General features: G+C 37.7%; 1 protein-coding gene across 1 annotated transcript in view; it reads left to right on the top strand.

Annotated features, from left to right (window-relative positions):
- LOC150081294 (importin subunit alpha-1-like) overlaps positions 1–19,838 on the top strand; it is a 104,117-nt gene that overhangs the window by 11,166 nt on the left and 73,113 nt on the right. The gene's annotated exons all lie outside the window — the stretch shown is intronic.

A 19,838-nucleotide genomic window follows, 5' to 3' on the forward strand; every position in this document is an offset into this window, starting at 1 on the left:
TTACCTTGTGACAAACACTCGTTATTTGATTATTTGTGCAAGTACATGCTCAGGTGCATATGTCTGCGCATCTATGCATGCCACTTTAAGTCTGAGCGTGTGTGTGTGTAGAAGTCACTACTATTTACATAATTGTAAAAATTGTCTGTCAGTGAGCAGCAAACATATTTCAAAATCTGGGCACATGGGAAGTTAAAATCTGGTGGTCCTTCAGCTGAACATGAACTTACAAAGGAACATAATTCATGATAACCCTGAGCCAACTCCTTGTGCAAGATGAAATGTATGTATGATTCAGTGATAAAACATGTACAGAACTGCACAGAAATTGAACTGCGAAGACAATTGAAAGATAATAATTGGTCTACATCCATTCAACAACTTGATGCTTTTATTGCTGTACTTTTAGCTTGCGGAGCATATGGTGCTAGAAATTTAATGGATAATTTGTGGTCAACTGTATGAGGGCCTCAATTTTTTCATGGTACAATGTCACGTAATGACTTTCATTAAATTTTAAGTGGTTCATAAGTTTGGTGTGTTCTTCAAGGAAGGAGTGGCTAGGAAGTGATCAGTTTGCTTTAGCTTCAGAAATATGGTGCAAATTTATTTCAACTGTAAAGCTTGCTATATACCTGGAGCAAACATTACAGTGAATGAGCAATTATTTCCAACTAAAGCTATATGCCATTTCACACATTATATGGCCAATAAACAAGACAAATTTGGTATAAAGTTTTGGCTGGTAGCTGCACAACTTCACAGTATCTACTGAATGGCTTTCCTTATTTGGGGAAAGACGATATGCACCCAGCTAGTCAACCACTTTCTGAATATGTTCTTGTTTATACTCCGGCACGACCATAAGGTCAGTGGAGTTTACAATAAATCATCAGTAGAAATATTAATTGTATTTAGCAGTCACGGGCTTGAACCCTTGTCCACTCAAAGAACACATGCTACTTCACTCACACTCCTGACCACTCAGCTACGTCAGGCCTATATACACCATCCTAAACTAATTGGAACCATTTTTGAATAGAGGTAGAAATGTAACCACTGAACTTCTTTACCAGTTTTAAATTGGCAAAGAAATTAGGCCAAAAAAAATACTAATATAATGGAAATTGTGACTCTTGCTCATGAAGAAGGTCCCAAATTCATAAAAAAGGCAAAATTATATTTAACTTCATGATTGCATTCTGATGAATTATCAGGCCAAAGCAAATAAAAATGTCAATCTTGAGTATACTTCATACAGGTGTTGCAGTAAGTAATGGTACAAAGAAGCAGCCTGACACAGTATTATATTACAATGAAAGTGCGGGGTTGATGTTTTAGACTAAATGGTTAAAAAATATTAGACGAGAGTAGGTTCACATAGATGGCAATTTACATCTTTATAATATATTAGATCTTGCAATAATCAACACGGATTATTTATTAAGAATTTTTTTTCAGCCTGGTCTGTACTTGTTAACAGGAGAGACTGCTTCTACAGGGGTGGAATACGCTTAAATAGAAAGGGTGCAAGAATATTTGCTGATGCTATCGAGTCAGTGTTAGGTGGGTCGGAAAACTGATAGCTTGGGGGGATACAAAGACTAATAGATTAACAGTAGCCACTGGCAGAGGTGAAAGTGATTCTTGCACTGCTTTTATTGGAATGAACAGCAGCCTGGAAAACAAGATGCAGGGTATTTCACAGACTGCTGGGAGTCATTGCGATACGAGTAAACACATGGATTGTGTTAGGGTAGCTAAGAATAGTAACAGGTGCATGTATACTTGCGTATATACCAATGCTAGGAGTTTGGTAATTTTGAATATTGCTCAAAACATCAAAGGCAGATATTGTTAGGATATCTGAGACGTGATGTCACACAGATATAAGGAATGCAGAACTGGAATTTGGGGAGTACAATGTGTACAGGAAGGGAGGAGGGGTTATGCTATTAGTTAAGAAACACATAAAATCCAAGGAAGTGAAGCCAGTCGACATCAAAATTGAGAGTAGGAGTGTGTTATAGGCCTAATGACTCTGATGAGTATAATAAGAAACTGTACAGGGAAATAGAGGGTGCCAGTAGATCAGAGTCTTATAATGGGGGATTTTAATTTCCCAGATATTGACTGGAATTTGTGGGTTGGTCACTCACACACTAGCAAGGCTTTTGTGGATTTATTGGATAATTGTTTTCTACATCAGCATGTTCGAGAGCAACTAGAAGGAGTAATACCCTTGATCTGATTATCAGTAATGATTCTTCATGCATTAAGAATCTGCAGATAAATGAACCACTAGTTGGCAGTGATCACAGTGTGCTGAAGTGGGATTTAATCAGAGGTAACTACCATTAGGGGTAAAGGGAAGGGTTATTGCTTTCGTAAAGGCGACTACGATGGACTGAGACCTTATTTAAATTCTATACGGTGGGACCAATTGATGATGTTACCAACAGCAAATTCAAAATGGGAAGCATTCAAAGAATTTATCTTGGAAGCTACTAGGCTTTATATACCAACTAAGAAATATTGTTCAAGGTTTAGGCCTAAATGGATGTCAGATGAACTAATGAGACATATGGCAGAGAAGAAAAATGCATGGGATATATGATAGATATAAGCTGGTCTGTAATCAAGTCACAAAGGAGATTAGCCAGGCAGAGGCAGATTATGAGACATCTTCAGCAAAGGTTGCAAAGAAAAACAAGAGAGTTCTTTACCTATGTAAACTAGAAGGAAAGCGATGAATCAGATTGGTCCACTGAATATTGATGGTTCAACTGTTAATGATCCTGCTTGGGTGGCTAACAAACTAAATGAGTATTTTGCATCTACATTCGCACATCAGGAGTTATTCAGGGAGGGCAATGCCAGAGGTGAGTTAAACTTTGGCAGTGAGCTAGATGATTTTGTAATAACTGAGAGGAAAGTGGAGGAGAAATTGTTGAAGATAAACATAAAAAAAGGTACCCTTTTTTTATGTTTGTGTTAAAAAAGGTACAGGGGTGGATGGAATCTATCCAGTTATATTAAAGGAGGCAGCAAAGTAGTAAGCAATCCCTTACCCTAATTATGAGAGCTTCTTTGGACTCAGCAGAGTACCCATGAAAGTGGAGGAGAAATTGTTGAAGATAAACATAAAAAAAGGTACGGGGTGGATGGAATCTATCCAGTTATATTAAAGGAGGCAGCAAAGAAGTAAGCAAGCCCTTATCCCTAATTATGAGAGCTTCTTTGGACTCAGCAGAGTACCCATGAAAGTGGAGGAGAAATTGTTGAAGATAAACATAAAGGCACCCAGGGTGGATGGAATCTATCCAGTTATATTAAAGGAGGCAGCAAAGAAGTAAGCAGACCCTTAGCCCTAATTATGAGAGCTTCTTTGGACTCAGGGGAGTACCTATGGACTGGAGATGTGCAAACGTGAACCCAATTCACAAAGGAGGATCAAAGGGCGACACAAGTAATTAATAGACCTGTTAGTTTAACTTCTGTTTCAGGAAAATTAATGGATCCACTGGTTAAAGAAGCACTGCAGGATTATCTAGACAAGACTTCAGTTATAGCTTGGACACAGCATGGTTTTGTTAAGGGAAAGTCTTGTCTGACCAATTTGACTATGATGTGGTCACAAAGGAACTGGATGCAGGGAATAACTTTGATATCACATATTTGGATTTTAGAAAGGCTTTTGATAATGTTGCACATGGAAGACTGCTGAACCAATTGGAGCAGTGTGGCATTGGAGGCAAATTGCTACTATGGATAAAGTGGTTGAGTGGAAAAAGACAGAGAGGGGTAATCAATGGACACTACTCATTGTGTGACTAATGTTATTAGTGGAGTCCCTCAGGGTTCAGTGTTGGGTCCATTGTTGTTTTCTGTATTTATAAATGATAGTGATGATGGTATATCAAGCTTATGTCCAAGTTTGTAGACGATACAAAGGTTGGCAGGGTTCTTAAGGACACTAATGACAGTATGCTGCTGCAACAGGATCTAGAAAAGTTGAGCAGATGGGCTGAGAGGTGGCAAATGAAGTTTGACAAACATTGACAAATGCAAAGTACTACATATGGGAAGCAGTAACCCCAGAGTAACGTATCAACTCTGTGGTACTACACTGACAGTGGTAGAGAAAAAAAAAGCATCTGGAGGGTAATTGTGCATGCAGATATGAAGTTTTCTGAGCATTTCAGACGGTCTGCAAGAGTAGCTCATGGTATCTTATCAATGATATACAGGAATTTTTCTAGCAGGGATAACGAGGTGATTATCCCCTTGTATAAGGAAGTGGTCAGGCCACACCTTGAGTACTGTATACAGGTCTGGAGGCCTCATTTTAAGGATGTAGAGCTGTTGGAACAAAGGGTTGCTCTTATGAATAAAGGCTTAAGTTTTGCAAATTACAGTGTCTGGAGACTAGGCACCTGCGAGGTGCCTTGAATGGTTTGAGCATGCTCAATGCTGATGGGATTCTTCCTCTTGCTCTGAATAATCACTTGAGAGGGCATAAATTCAAATTGAGGAAAGACAGATGTAGGATAGATGTGTGGAAGTTTGCCTTTAGCCAGCTTGTAGTTGATTGGTTGAACAGACTTCCATCCTTTGTTGTGGAAGTTGATAGCCTAAATAAATTTAAGGCTGAGCTGGACAGGTATTTGGAATGAACAGAGGGGTGAAATGGAGCATTTTTTTTTTTTTTTTTGGCTGATGCTGCATAAGCTTGCTTTCTTGCATCAATTTACTCAGAAAACTATGTAGATTCACAGAAAGCAGTAGCTCAAACTAGTAACATTAGCAGCCATGGCACTGATACCATTAAAAAGGTATCAGTGCCAAATTAGGTAAAGAAAGGCAAACAAAACTGAAGAAATGTGTACTGTGTTTAAAAAAAAAAATGTGTATGCGGAAAGTGTACAGGAACTGTTGAAAAAGCTGTCATTTGCTGAAATTGTGCAAATCAATTTTTAAACTTCAATATATTTCTTAGACAAAAAATTGTGTTCAAATTTTTTCTATCAGAAATAATACTTTTATGAGTACAGTATTACCGTAAGTACAGCACTATGTGCGTTGGTCAAAATGACCGGCAATGGTGGTTTGGGTATTTTTGCTAGCCTGTGTTGTAGTGTTAAAACATAACCATGCTTGAAGCCTATTTGTCAGAGATAATTACTCAATCATTTTATTCAAAAAAGGAGAGCATTTTCTCACGAGTGTACTTTGTGTTATTGCAAAAGAGAAATTTAAACTGTGTTTTGGAAGTGATTTCTATGTACTTATTTTCCACATTCATAAGCATAATTTTTTCTTTCTTTGTTTTCTAAAAGAAAACTACTTTTTGATGAAGCGTTTTGTTTCTCATTATTAAAATTAAAACTATTTCTCTATATCCTAATTATTATTATTATTATTATTATTATTATTTCGTATGGCAAAATGGAGATACGTTTGTAGCAAACAATATTTACAGAGTAAATTGTAGATAACATTTTGGTAAATTAAAATGTAATGTCCAGTTTATTCAGCCAATTAATAGCATCGTCAATAGCACTATGTAAATCTTGGATGGGTCCTTCAAATCTCCTCTTTGGGCACTCCGTGACGACATGCTGGATAGTCTGAATCACATTGTCACAGAATGGGTTTTCAGTTTTTCCCCACTTGTGCAACCAGAACTTGCATTTTCCGTGACTTGTTAGAATTCTATTCAGGGATGTCCATTCCTTTCTTGGTAAGTTGAAACCAGGTACAGCTCTGCATGGATCATTGACTAAACCCAGGTGGTTGGGGTTTGAAGTGGCCCATTCTTCACGTCAGGTCTGATCAGCATTAAAATGTGACTTAATAAGTTTCTCACCTAGCTTCCATGGAGGGTTCCTGGATTTCAACCTCTCGGGTTTCCGGGGTTTGCGGTCCTGATGTATGGGCAATTGAGGATTTCTGTGACATTTTTGCCATTCTTTTAGCAAAGCTGTTTCTCTTCTTATATGAGGGGGATGGATGTTAGATAATATTGGTAACCATTTTAAAGGTGTCGACTTAATGATGCCTGATATTGACCTCATTCTGTCATTCAGTTGGGTGTCAACTTTTACAATGTGTGCACTGTTAAGCCATACGGGACAGCAACTGGGTAGACTAAGGCAAAGGCTGATGTTCGTAGCACCATTGCGTTTGCTCCCCAGCCTGTTCTACTGAGTTCGTGCAAGATGTTATTCCTAGTTTTTATCTTTTCTGCAATATTACAAAGGTGTTGTTTGTACGTCAATGTCTGATCCATTGTGATTCCCAGATATTTTGGGCAGGGGTTATATTTCAGTCGTTGGCCTTTATATTCCACTTGAGGCATATAATTAGCCCTTTGATTATCCAGATGAAAGCAACTGACTTCGATTTTATTTAAGTTAGGTTTAAGTCGCCGTGTATGAAAATATTTATTCAAGTTATGAAGATCCTTTGTGAGTACGATTTCGGCTGTTTTGAAGTCAGTAGACTGGGCAGTTAGAGCTATGTCATCTGTGTACATGAATTTCCTAGAAGCAGTTGCTGGAAGATCTGCAGTATAGATACTAAATAATAATGGGGCAAGAACTGATCCCTGTGGTAAACCATCATTTAATATATAGGGCTTGCTCACTCTACCGTTTAAATGTACTTCAAACACTGTTACGTAGCATATTGTTAAGTAGGATCGCAAGGGTCTTGCAAGGAATAATCTTCAAAAATTTCAGAATCATTCCTTGTCGCCATACTGTGTCATAAGCTGATGTCAAGTCCACAAAGACTGCAATGGTCTTCTTCTTATCTTGAAATCCATTCTCGATGTGGCTAGTAAGTGCCAGTACTTGGTCACAGCAGCTTCGGCTTGGTCGAAATCCGGCTTGTTCAATTGGTATGTGTTCGAAAATTGTAGTTAAGATTCTATTGTAAACCATTCTTTCAATTAATTTATAGCATATATTTAAAAGTGCAATTGGTCGATACTCTTCAGGGCTAGATCCACTTTTCCCAGGCTTTAGAATGGCAACTATTTTGGTTCTCTTGAGCAAGAACGGGAACCTACCATTCCGCAAGATGTCATTAAAGAATTTAACTAGCCAGTCCAGAGCTCTTGGACCACAATGTTTCAGGAACTCTGGATATATTCCGTCCACTCCAGCTGCCTTGCCTGCTTTTGTTTCCTTCAGGGTTGTTGAGATCTCTGCGACTGTAAATTCTCCTGAGAATTGGTAGGTTGGTTCAGCCAAGGATAGTCTGGTTCTTAGCTCCTTCTTGAGTTTTTTGACTTCATCTTTATTGATATCCTAATTATTTCTTTAAAACTATTAAAACTATTTCTCTAGCTTAACTACCATGTTATACGAGGTAATACCCTCGTATAACACGGTAGTTGGGTTCCTATAAAATGTTGTGTTGTGCAAAACCGTGTTATACGGGACTAAGAAAAGGTACAAAGGGGGGGTTACATTCCAAAAGTTAACAAAAATACACTACTTTGTTAGCAAAACTAACAAAAAATACACCATTCTAGATTTCACGTATCTTCTGCTCTCTTTAAAAAATCAGTAATCTGGATTTGTTTGCTTTTGCTTGATAAATCTTTGTGAATTTCATATTATGGAACTAAGCATTTTTGAAGCTCCCTTTTTGAACTTTGTGCTCCTTTCATTCAAGAATCTGCATTCAAAAAATAAGATTCTAATTGCTCGGCTAACTTTATGCCTTCCTGTATGCTTTTTAATGTAAATTTTGGAAGTTTAGAATTTTCATCTGCGCTATCCTTCCCTGAATTGATTTGGTGCCATTTCCACCTCTGATGCCATTTCCACCAAATCCGCTTTGCCAGCCTCTTTTTCTACCAGTAATTCTTGAACGTCTTCACTAATCCTATCTTTTTTTAAAATTTTTTTGGGGCATCAGCAACTAAGGCCATATTACTCTGTGTATATTGCCTATAAATTATGTGTTCTGTAGTCTATTTCTGTTTTGCTGGACGAAAAAACCATGCTGCCTGAGCCTGACTAACTCAGCCACATTGTGAAAAAGACCCATAAAAATTCCTCCCGTCATCGACTGGATTCGAACTCAGGTCTTTTCCACCCAGTGTGGGGAGGAGGGCGATTCTATCGACTGTGCTACCCATGAGAGCTTCAGTAGTCATATCATCAAAACCCTCCCGTCCTACTGACGTAGCAAGTTCACTATCGCACCGATTCCTTCTTCTGCCGGTTCAACCATATTTCCCGAATGAACTGAGTCGGGTGATGCATTTTTCCACATGCATTTAACGTTGACAGTTTTACTTCTTTCAGCAATAAAGCTATGATTCTGATACAGTCCACAATTGAGAAATGTTTCCATGCCTCCATTACTTCAATAGATTCGGAATCAAATTTTTCCAAAATCCACTGTAACAGCTTTCTGATGTAATGAGTTTTAAAGGTGGATATAATGTTTGATCTAATGGCTGAATGAAAGAATTTGTATTAACCCAGTACAAGTGTGTTGGTAGAAACATAACTTTAATGTTTGGATGGCCTGGTGTGCTATCCAGAACTTTGAAATCTAGACTTTTCCACCAGTTCAACAAGCACGAGTTCAATAGCACAGGATGTAACACAGGGATTTCCCAACAAAATAAAATACAGGGATTTCTCGGTGTTTTTTTTTATTTATTTTTATTTATTTATTTTTTTACTAATTAGTGAACAGCGGGAATTCAAAGAGTGGAAATGTTGAAAAATTACATCCAATATAATAGCAGTGTTTCCCCATGCAAAAGCTCAAAAATACCCTGTTATGTTAGGGTTACCAAAATTCTTTTAATAGTGTTATATAAATAGTATTCTGCTAGGATTGCGGCAATTTATCAATCATGTTAGAGCGAAACAGTGTTAGAAGACACTGAAACAAAGTTAGAAGACAGAGCCATCTAGCATCATCCTCAGTGAGCGATCAGAGAGAAAACTAGATAACCAATTACAAAAAAAGTTGGAAAACCATAAGATGGAAGCTTGTTTAGGAGACCTTTATGCCAAACATGATCAAAAGAAAGCCTTCAAGGGGAACTGCTTCTGATTTACCAAACTTTTCCATTGAATTTGTCCATAAAAGAGTAACATAAGCCAGAATATCACCAGTGGATCGATGCCGACGGAATCCATACTGGCGATCGTTGATCAGACGGAAGGTTTCTAAGTATTTTAAGAGTTGGCGGTTAATTGCAATAGGGTGATAATTGGATGGGAGGATTTGTCACCCTTTTTTAGGAACTGGCTGGATGTGAGCAAATTTCTAAGCAGAAGGAAAAACACCTTTGGAATAAGAAAGTGAAAAAAGGGCGCAAAGAACAGGAGTAAGTTCAGGAGCACAGGTTTTGAGAACAAATGGAGAAATACCATCAAGACCTGGAGCTTTATTTGCATCAAGATTCATCAAAATCCTTCTGACATTCTTTTAATGGAAGACCACAGGAAGCATTGAATGGAGTGTTGGGAATGGTGGGAGGTGTTTTACCAAGATCATTAATACATGAGTAGGAAGAAAAATGGGATGCTAGCAGGTCAGATTTATCCTTGGCTGAAGTGACTACAGAACCATCTGGTTTTGACAGAGGTGGGAACAGCGATGGGCAAAAGGTATGGCCAATAGCTTTGGCAAGAGACCAGAATGCTAGGCTACCATTTGGGCAAGAAGCAAGTTTTCTACTCTTAGTCTGTTCAAAATCTAGTTCAGACTGATTAATAACTGTTTTACAATTGTTGCGAGCTTTGGTGTAGGCAGAAGAAACTGAAGAATTGGAAACAAGCCAATTACGATATGCAACATTCTTCTCTTGAACAGCCTTTTATTGGAAAGTGAACAAACACATTTATTGGAAAACCAAGGTTTAGATAAAGGATGAGATCTTAAAGTGGAATAAAGGATTCCATTCCTACCAGAATAATTTCACTGACACGATCTGAGCAAATGTTGACATCAGAAGTTTTGAAACAATAATCCGATCTAAGGAAAAGAAGAAAAGAAATCTCGCAGGTCATCCCATTTTGCATTCTTTTAATGCCAAACAGTACGAGATTGGGAATAGCCATGAGATAATGGCTCCATTAGAGAAGAAGAGACAATCACCAAGTTGTGATCTGAGGTGCCTAAAGGACCACTCACTTCCACCGTGTACTTAGAAGGGTTGTTTGTGAGAAAAAGATCAAGCGTGTTGGCTGTATATGTTAGGATTGTCTGGTATTATTACTACTTAGCCACATGGTCAAGGAAGACTGAGGCTTATGCTGCACCAGCCAAAAAAAAAAAAAATTCCCAAGTTACACTGAGAGAGAGAGGTAGAAGGGAATCGTCAAGAAAGAGAATAATAATGATATCCAGCTCAGGACCCTAGGTGTGCCAAGCCCATACTCACCAGATGTGAGTCCCTGAGATGAATCCTTGTAGGTAAATGAACAATCTGTGCAAGGTCATTCGTAATTGCAAAAGCCTCTGCATCTTGAACAGCTGAGTCGGTGGGACTACAAAGCGGAAGCCAGCTGGAGTTGTGAACGTTAAAATCACCAAGGAAAATTACCTCACTGTTAGCAAAGTTAGACTGGAGAGAGTCAAGTTGCAAAGAGAGGAAGTCAAAGAGCTCCAAGTGATTAGTGGAGTTGGAAGAATGGTAGAGACAACAGATGAATTTGACACAATGAGGTTGACAGGTTTTAAGCCAGATAAGATCGAAAAGAGGATATTCCAAATTAACAAGTTGCTGACAAGGAATATCAGTACGGACATATGCACAAGTTACCACCTTTGAAGCAAAAGGAATCATACAGCGAATAATTTGGGTAACTGAGATGAGCAGTAGTTGAATCAACTGATAACTGAGATTCTGTCAGAAAAAGTACATGGGGTTTGGCAGACTGCAAGTGGAAATGGACGTCATTGAGATTAGAATTGCGACCACGTATATTTGTGAAATGAAGTAGGAAGTGTGTGGGAGGTTTAGATCTTTTCGCAGATAAGCTTACTCTATTAGTTTGACAATTCATTGTGTATTCAATAGTAAGAAAAAGTTGAGGGGGGGGGACATGCTGTATGAAATAATAATGAAGTTTTTGGATATGGCATACACATGGTAAGAATATACCCAGATCCTTGACATAACGTGGCCTCGACAATGCCCCCTGCATATACACTACTCGGACTCCCTCCAGTCATTATCTGGCAGAGTAGAGGTAGCAAGATTATACACTAGCTGATCCAGAAGCCTCCTAGAGAGTTACCAATAAGGTCAGACTGGTGTACTAACTATAGGCTGGCCTGCGAACACCTTTTTAGAGCTGTATCCTCAAAACGTAAGGAAGATTGGATCTCGCCATGATGTTCATCATAACCTCAAAAGTCATCAGTCATACTGCATGATGGAAGAGGTGGGGAAGGATTGACCAGAACTTAGCTCTGGAGACTAAACATGGGTTCCACCACTTCAAGCCTCCAATAAGCAAAGTGGTGGTATTGCACCGGTTGACTGCTTGCATACTTGCATGTACACCAGTGCTAGAAGTATTAATGAATAAATTTGATTAATTTGAAGTGCTAGTTAAGACATCAAAGGCAGATATTGTTGGGATATCAGAGACATGGTGTCACAGATATAAGCAGTGCAGAATTGGAATTTGGGTAGTACAATGTATACAGAAAAGATTGGAAGGGCGGGTGGGCGGGGTTATGCTGTTAGTTGTGAAATACAAAATCTAAGGAAGTGCATTCAGTTGACATTGGTGAACAGTGAAATGTTGAGTCTGTTTGGTGTGGCATGAGCACTGGGAAAGGGAAAATGAGAGTAGGAGTGTGTTATAGGACTAATAACCCTCATTATTACAATGAAAAATTGTGCAGAGAAATAGTGGGTCAGTAAATCAGAATGTCTTGTAATGGGGATTTTAGCTTTCCAGATATTAACTGGAACATGTGGGTTGGTCACTCGCACTCTAGTAAGACTTGTGGATTTATTGGATGATTGTATTCTACAGCAACATGTTGAAGGAGTAACCAGAGCAAGTGATACTCTTGATCTGATTATCAGCAGCGATTATTCATGCATTAAGAATTTGCAGATAAAGTAACCACTAGGTGACAATGATCGCAGTGTACTGATGGGATTTACTTTCAAAGATGCAACTACCATCAACGGAAGGTGCACTATAGCCAGTGTAGCTTATGCGCCATTAAACACCCATAAAACAACAACAACCATCAACGGTAAAGGGAAGGGTTTTGCTTTCATAAAGGTGACTACAGTGGTCTCAGACAGTTTAAATTCTATACAGTGGGATCAACTGATGATGTTAACAACAGTGAATTCTAAATGGGAAGTCTTTGAGGAATTAATCATGGAAGATACTAGCCTTTTCATACCAACTCAGAAATATTGTTCAAGATTTAGGCCTAAATGGATGTCAGCTGAACTAATGAGGCTCGTGGCAGAGAAGAAAAATTCATGGAATGCATATAAATTATCTGGCAACACAAGCCTATGGTAGATATAAGCTAGTCTGTAATCAAGTCTCAAAGGAGGTTAGGCAAGCAAAGGCTGATTACCAGAAATCCTTGGCAAAGGATTTTTTTTTTTTTTTTTTTTTTTTATGAGAACCCCAAACACGAGAGGTATTAGAACCTATAGTACTTAGTACCGTGCTTGGGTTGGAGGTTGAGAAGACGAAAGAAGATATTTGTTGACATTGGACTTGAACTTCTGTAGATTGTAATTTTCAGGAAATATGTATGAAGGAAGGTTGTTCCAGAAAACGGCAGTTGAATGAATAAATGAGGAAGATGAAAAGTTGGTTCTGTGGGTTTGAAGTTGGACAGTAAATGGATGTTGGCTGGTGGCGGCACGTGTTTGGACTGTTTTGAAAGAGAGAGCGGGAATTATAGAAGCCAATTCAGAAGAACAGTGCCCATGGAAATATCTGTAGAAGAGGCATGCAGCAGAAACAGTACGTCTATGAGAAAGCGAGTGGAGAGACTCTGTTAGAGATGAATCATTAATTAACCTAACTGCCCTCTTCTGAATGGAATCAAGAAGCCTGAGAGAGGTTTTGGGGGCACCACCCCAAATGTGGGAACAATATTCCATGGCAGGGCGGATTTGCGAAGAAAAACAAAAAAGACTTCTTTACTTATGTAAATTCTAGAAGGAAGGGGGTGAATCTGATTATTTGACTTTATATCGATAGTTCCAGTGTTGATGATCCTGCTTAGATAGCTAACAAACCGAATGAGTTTTTTGCGTCTACATTCACACGTGAGGAAGAAGAGGACAGAAGTTCACTAATCTCTAACAGGGAGCTAACTGATTTTGTAATAACGGAGAGAAAAGGTGGAGGAGAAATTGAAATTGTTGAAGTTAAACATAAAAAAGGCACGTTGGGGTGGATGGAATCTATCCAGTTATATTGAAGGAGGCAACGAGGGAAGTAAGCAAACCCTTAGCCAAAATTTTGAAAGCTTCCTTGGACTCGTGGGAGATCCCCATAGACTAGAGGTGTGCAAATGTATCCCGAATTCGCAAAGGGCAGTTCAAAAAGTGACACAAGTAACTATAGACCTGTTAGTTTAACTTGTGTTCCAGGAGAAAATAATGGAGTCACTGGTTAAAGAAGCATTGCAGGATCATCTAGACAAGACTGCAGTAATAGTTAAGACACAGCATGGGTTTGTTAAGGGAAGTCTTGTCTGACCAATTTGATTGGATACTACGATGTGTTCACAGAGGAATTGGATGCTAAAAATAATTTTGATATCATATACTTGGATTTCAGGAAAGCTTTTGATACTGTTGCACATGGAAGACTGCTGTACAAATTGGAGCGGTGTGGCATTAAGGGCAAGTTACTGCAATGGATAAAGGGATGGTTGAGTGGGAGATGACAGAGAGTGGTAATCAATGGACACTGCTCTTCGTGGGCTAATGTTATTAGTGGAGTTCCCCAGGGTTCGGTGTTGGACCTGTTGTTGTTTTGTGTATTTATCAATGAAGGTATATCAGGCTATGTATAAATATAGTGCAAACACATCAGAAATACATAGCTATATCTGAATAAATCAGAATATTAGTAAAAGGGCATCATTTTAAGTTATCTCATATTGTGAATACCTTCACAACAAGTTGCCATGATATTGGACTACTTCGAATAAGTAACGCTTCACCTAAGGAGAAGACTAATGTTACTTATTCTCAGATGGATACCACCACCACCCAGACGGCACTGTTTCGGGGCTATTTGGTACCTTCTTCGGTGGGTGGGTGGGTAGGTAGGTAGGTAGCCGAGTGATGCAATGATGGCAAAACAGTTATGAAGTATAACTCCACAATATGAGAGATACCTGATGGTGTATCATGTATTTAGACTCAAGCATTTAGGGCATAAGCCATCTCTCGGGCATCTCTCATATTGTGAAGTTATACTTCATAACTGTTTTGCCATCATTGCATCACTCGGGTACCTACCCACCCACCGAAGAAGGGCCAAATAGCCCTGAAACGGTGCTGTCTGGGTGGTGGTATCCATCTGAGAATAAGTAACATTAGTCTTCTCCTTAGGTGAAGCATTACTTATTCGAAGTAGTGCAATATCATGGCAATTCGTTGTGAAGGTATTCACAATATGAGATATAGCTATGTATTTCTGATGCGCTTGCACTATATTTATACATAGTCTAGACTCCTCCATAGCTTGAGGCTTATGCCCTAAACGCTTGAAGTATATCAGGCTTAATGTCCAAGTTTGCAGGTGATACAAAGGTTTGTAGGGTTGTTAATGACATTAAAGACAGTATTGCTACTGCAACAGGATCTAGAAAAGTTAGGCAGATGGGCTGACAAGTGGCAACTGAAGTTTAACATTGACAAATGCAAGGAACTGCATATGGGTAGCAGTAACCCAAGAGAAACTTACCAACTGTGTGATTCTACACTCAGGGAAGTGGAGAATGAAAAAGACCTGGAGGTAATTGTACAGTCAGATATGAAGTTCTCTGAGCAGTGCAGATGGGCTGCCAGAGCAGGTCATGAAGTCTTGTCAGTGATGTATAGCAGTTTTGCTAGCAGAGACAAGGTGATTATCCCTTTATATAAGGCAGTGGTCAGACCACACCTTGAGTACTGTGTATAGGTCTGAAGGCCTCATTTTAGAAAGGATGTAGAGTTTGCTAGAACGAGTGCAAAGAAGATCAACAAGATTGGTGAGAGGAACAAAGGGGTGCTTTTACCGAGAAAGGCTTTGCAAGTTGCAGCGTCTGGAGACTAGGCACCTGTAAGGTGATCTGATTGAGGTGTATAAGGCCTTGAGTGGGTTGAGCAGGCTTAATGCTGATGGTATTCTTCTGCTTGCTCAGATTACAAACCTGAGGGGGGGGGATGAATAGATTCAAATTGAAGAAACAGTTGTAGAATAGATATGTGGAAACTTGTCTTTAGCCAGTTGGTAGTTGATTGCTGGAACAGACTTCCATCTGTTGTGGAAGTTGATAGCTTAAATAAATTTAAAACAAACATTTGGAGTGATTGGATGGGTGAATTTGAAATTTTTTTTTTTTTTATTCTGATGCTGCCTAAGCTTGCTTTCTTACATCATATGCCTCAACTAATGCTACTGCTAAAGACATTTTGTCATGACTTCTAGAAGCAGTGGTTCTTTCACGTAATGAAAAAAATCTGAAAGCAATGTAGAAAGAACTCACTGGTGGACAACTTAGCAAGTTTGGAATTTATTTACCAGTATGTCTTTTATTGCTAATAAGTAGTAGGAAACTGAAAACTGCATGCTTGAAAAGATTTTTTGTGTGATAGTTTTGGTTAATAATTCCATAAAAGAACAGGGACAACTATTGAGTTTGTGTATTTCAAAAAAAATATTTTATTTTGTCAATGTTTTTGCACTTGATTTTTTTACATGCTTAAATGCTAATAATACTTTATGGTATTAGCATTTAAAATTCCAGCCACCTTATCTATAATTTTAATGCTTAACTAAGAGGCTGTTGCATTATTTATTTTTGCAAAGGATTAAAATTACAATGGATGAAAAAGGCATGTGTAAAGCTTGTACCTGAAGTTGTCAATTTTGGTTCTAAAATATATATCGAAAGTTTTTTTTTTTTTTTTTTTAATAGGTTATATCTTTATTTACATTAGAATTTACAATTATATACAGTTGAGAAAAGAATTGAAACTTAACATTTTGGGCCTGTGTGAGAGTTTGGGAACACTTTCAGTCACCTGGGATCCAAAAATTGAAGTTTGTGTTTAATACTTGAATCAACTTGGGGGTTGAGCACATAGTCTTGCTTAGGAAGAACCTGATTAAATCTTTTAACTGTTCCTTTCAAATGATTGCTACATCCTTCCCCATATGTTTTTGATTTATTATTCCTTGTATTTATTTCAGAAGAGCTTTAGCAATCCTAACTTAATGATGTGGACTACAATCTAGTAAGATTTGGGTTTGAGGTGTGTGTGTGTGTGTGTGTGTGTGTGTGTGTGTGTGTGTGTGTGTGTGTGTGTGTGTGTGCCCACACATACATAATGATTTTTGCCATCTGTGTCATCCTGAAGGAACTCTGCTTGATGCTCATCCTTAACCACCCTCCCAATCTTTACATTGCCTGGAAATTCTGACATTGCAGCCTCTATCCTTTTGTCAGTGTCATTTAAGAGAATCAGAAATAAGTGATCCCAGAATTTGCCCTTGGGACTCCATTTCTAATGCTAGCCTAATCTCTGAAGTGTAATCATTAATCATGACCCCTCTGCTTCATCCTCTGCAACCACCTTATGATATCCATCTGAGAATCTTATCCATGATCTTACGTGTTTCGGCTTATACAGTCAGATGCTTTGCTAAAATCCAAATGTAAACTATTTCCATTCAGCTCATGAAAAACTATCAAAATAGATAACCGGGTTAGTGAAACCAGATTTTCCCTTAAAACTGCTTTTTGTTCTTCAGAATTCCATTTCTGACTAGATTACCCTATATTACATTTTTATTTCTCTGTGATTTTCCTTACTGCTGAAGTAGGACTGACTGGTCTGTAGTTACTCACTTCACTTTTAGAACTGCCTTTGTGCATTGACAATTCTCACGGCATCTCTCCCAAGTCTAGGGTTACCAGACGTTGTCCGGTTTTTCCCGGGCATGCCCTCTTTTTAAGGATGCCCGGGGGTGTCTGGCAGGGATTTTGGTTACTGCTGGAATTTTCCAGACAATGAAAAATTATGTCCAAGCGAGAAATAATTTTTGCACTTATGCGAACTATTTGGCCCTCTAATAACTCTGCTTACATTGCATTCAAACAGCATAGCATCCTCTCATTCCTTGGGTAATCTTGTAGTAGTATTGTGTTTATTGTGTTTTTCGCATGGACTAGCAAGTATCTGACTCCAGTAGTAGGGGTAGTTTTTGGAATTTTTCCGTCTTCCAGTTTGTATTTATATCTGTTTTACTGACAGGTACATTTCATGTCATTGCAATTTTTCTATTCATATTTAGAAGTGTGCATATTTTCACCAGTTGAAATGAAAAAATAAAAGTATCTATTTAAAAAAATCCTGAGCTAATAATAAGAAACTATATTAAATTTTTAAATTCTCGATATTATCTGTATTTTCATTGTTCTACTCTGTAACCTGTAATGTATCATATATATAAAAAGTGCCCTCTTTTTTTGGACAAAATGTCCTACGTTAACCTCAAAAGATCTGGTAACCCTACCCAAGTACAAACAAAAATCCCCTCATAAATGGTTTTTTTGCTTTTAGGCTTCAGATTTTGTAGTAAATTAAATTTCAATATCACTAATTACATACTGCTGCACCTCATGAATGCAGTCTCTTCTCATTACAAAAAAGGGGCTTTGCTCTGTAAAGATTAATACGAAGTATGGTATTCAGTTTATTAGCTGGGTTACTTGAAGACATTCCCTTACCTTGCCAGATGATCTCCTCAGAAAAGCTGAACAGATATTGGTTTCACATAACAGTATCCAATTCCATTTATCTGTAATTTTTGATTTTGTTAATTTGCATCAGTTGATTCAAAGTAGATATGATTATTGGATGATATTCAATAAGAATACAGGACATGCACAAGGAAAATTTGACAGATGAGGGTTCTCAGTGGAAGGGGAGATATTGTTTTAAATATCATTGAAACTATTATTCTGGCTATGTGAAAATAATAAAGATTAAATATTACAATTCTACATAAATGGTAATAAAAAATCTAAATAATCTATCGGCAGTTGCAAATATATGTATATTAAAACTTGAGAAAACTGATGAAAACTGAATGTAATTAAAAAATACTAAGTCTGAATACTAATGCTATTACACAAGAAGAATGTCTGTGGCATTCTTCTTGTGTAATAGCATTAGTATTAGCATGCTAATTGATTCAAGAAAGCAGACATCTGTACAGTATCTGCCAAACATATAAGCTATTCTTCAATGTGAACATCAATTAATGTTCCTCACCTTTTTTTTTTTTTTTGTTTTTTATTACTGTTCCTTTGAACCCTCTAGAACAGGTTCTAGTCAGTTCCTTTTGTGGCATACCTCTCCCCCTCCTTTTGATATGTATCCATTGTCAGTTGTAATCCTTGTATTTGTTATTTTTAGGTGCATTAGTATATATGCGCTAAATATATGCACCTATTGCCTTCACCATGTGTGTCCATCTGCACGTAACAGAGATACCTAGTGGGTAGATTTCATTTATATTTGGGACTTTTAAAAATGTTTGTCATTAAAACAGAACAATTTTCAAGAAAATTCTAGGTATTGATTTTATACTCTATTTTTTAAGCAACTTTCTGCTTTCTCATAATGCTTTATGCTTTCAGTTTCGTTTTTTTTTTTTTTTTTTTTTTTGGGCTCTTTATTTTTCATTCTCAGCTCTTCATTTTTCGACTTCCTACCATGCAAGCGTTTGGTATTAGTCTCTTTTTCCTACTAACTCTTGCACAATCAGGGCCCTTACTAAAAGGATGGACTTTACAATCCCAGCTAGTTCAGTAATTTTTATATCTTTATACTTCTACTTTTTCCCTGTTCATAAAGCTATTAGTGCAATACGAGGGTGATATGAACTTTCCTCCGTTATTAATCTCTTGCTATCTTTGTCTACATTTTATTTTTAAGGAATAAAAGTATTATTTTTACACTTTTATTCCTTCCCTATCCTCAATTCATTTCCTTGCCTTATACCATTTGCTTGCACTAAATTTTGAATCTTACATCTTATGTACTTTACTAAGATAATAAGCTTTGCTAAGAATCTTAATTTTATATACATATTCTCATTGAATTTATTCTAAATTGCATCATTCGCTTATAATCACTTATTTTTGTATATGTAGTTTGCACTATAAACACTTGTTTTTATTTTAATTTTATTACCAAGGAAAAAAAGCCTCCTTGACAATTTATGTTGTGGGAAATGGACTATAATCTGCCACACTGGTCCAGTGCGGGTTGGCAGATCGATCTTATTTAGCAGTCAGGGTGCTTGAACCCTGGTCTACTCAAAGAGAGTATGCTACTGCACTCCCGCTCCTGACGACTCAGCTACGGAGACCTCCTTATTACCACTATACTTCTTAATTCACCTTAATTTATTTTGCTATAAAGTATACACTGTGTTGGGACTACTTTGTCCATATTTTGTACTTTACTACTTTACTCTTAAATACTTTATTCTTAAATTTGTTTTTCCTCCATGGGTATGGACAAGTATAGAAACGCTGTCCTTGATACATGGTTGGATGTATTC

Source organism: Mastigoproctus giganteus, chromosome 8 (assembly GCF_048544385.1).
Source record: "Mastigoproctus giganteus isolate SK-2022 chromosome 8, ASM4854438v1, whole genome shotgun sequence".
NCBI lineage: Eukaryota > Metazoa > Arthropoda > Arachnida > Uropygi > Thelyphonidae > Mastigoproctus > Mastigoproctus giganteus.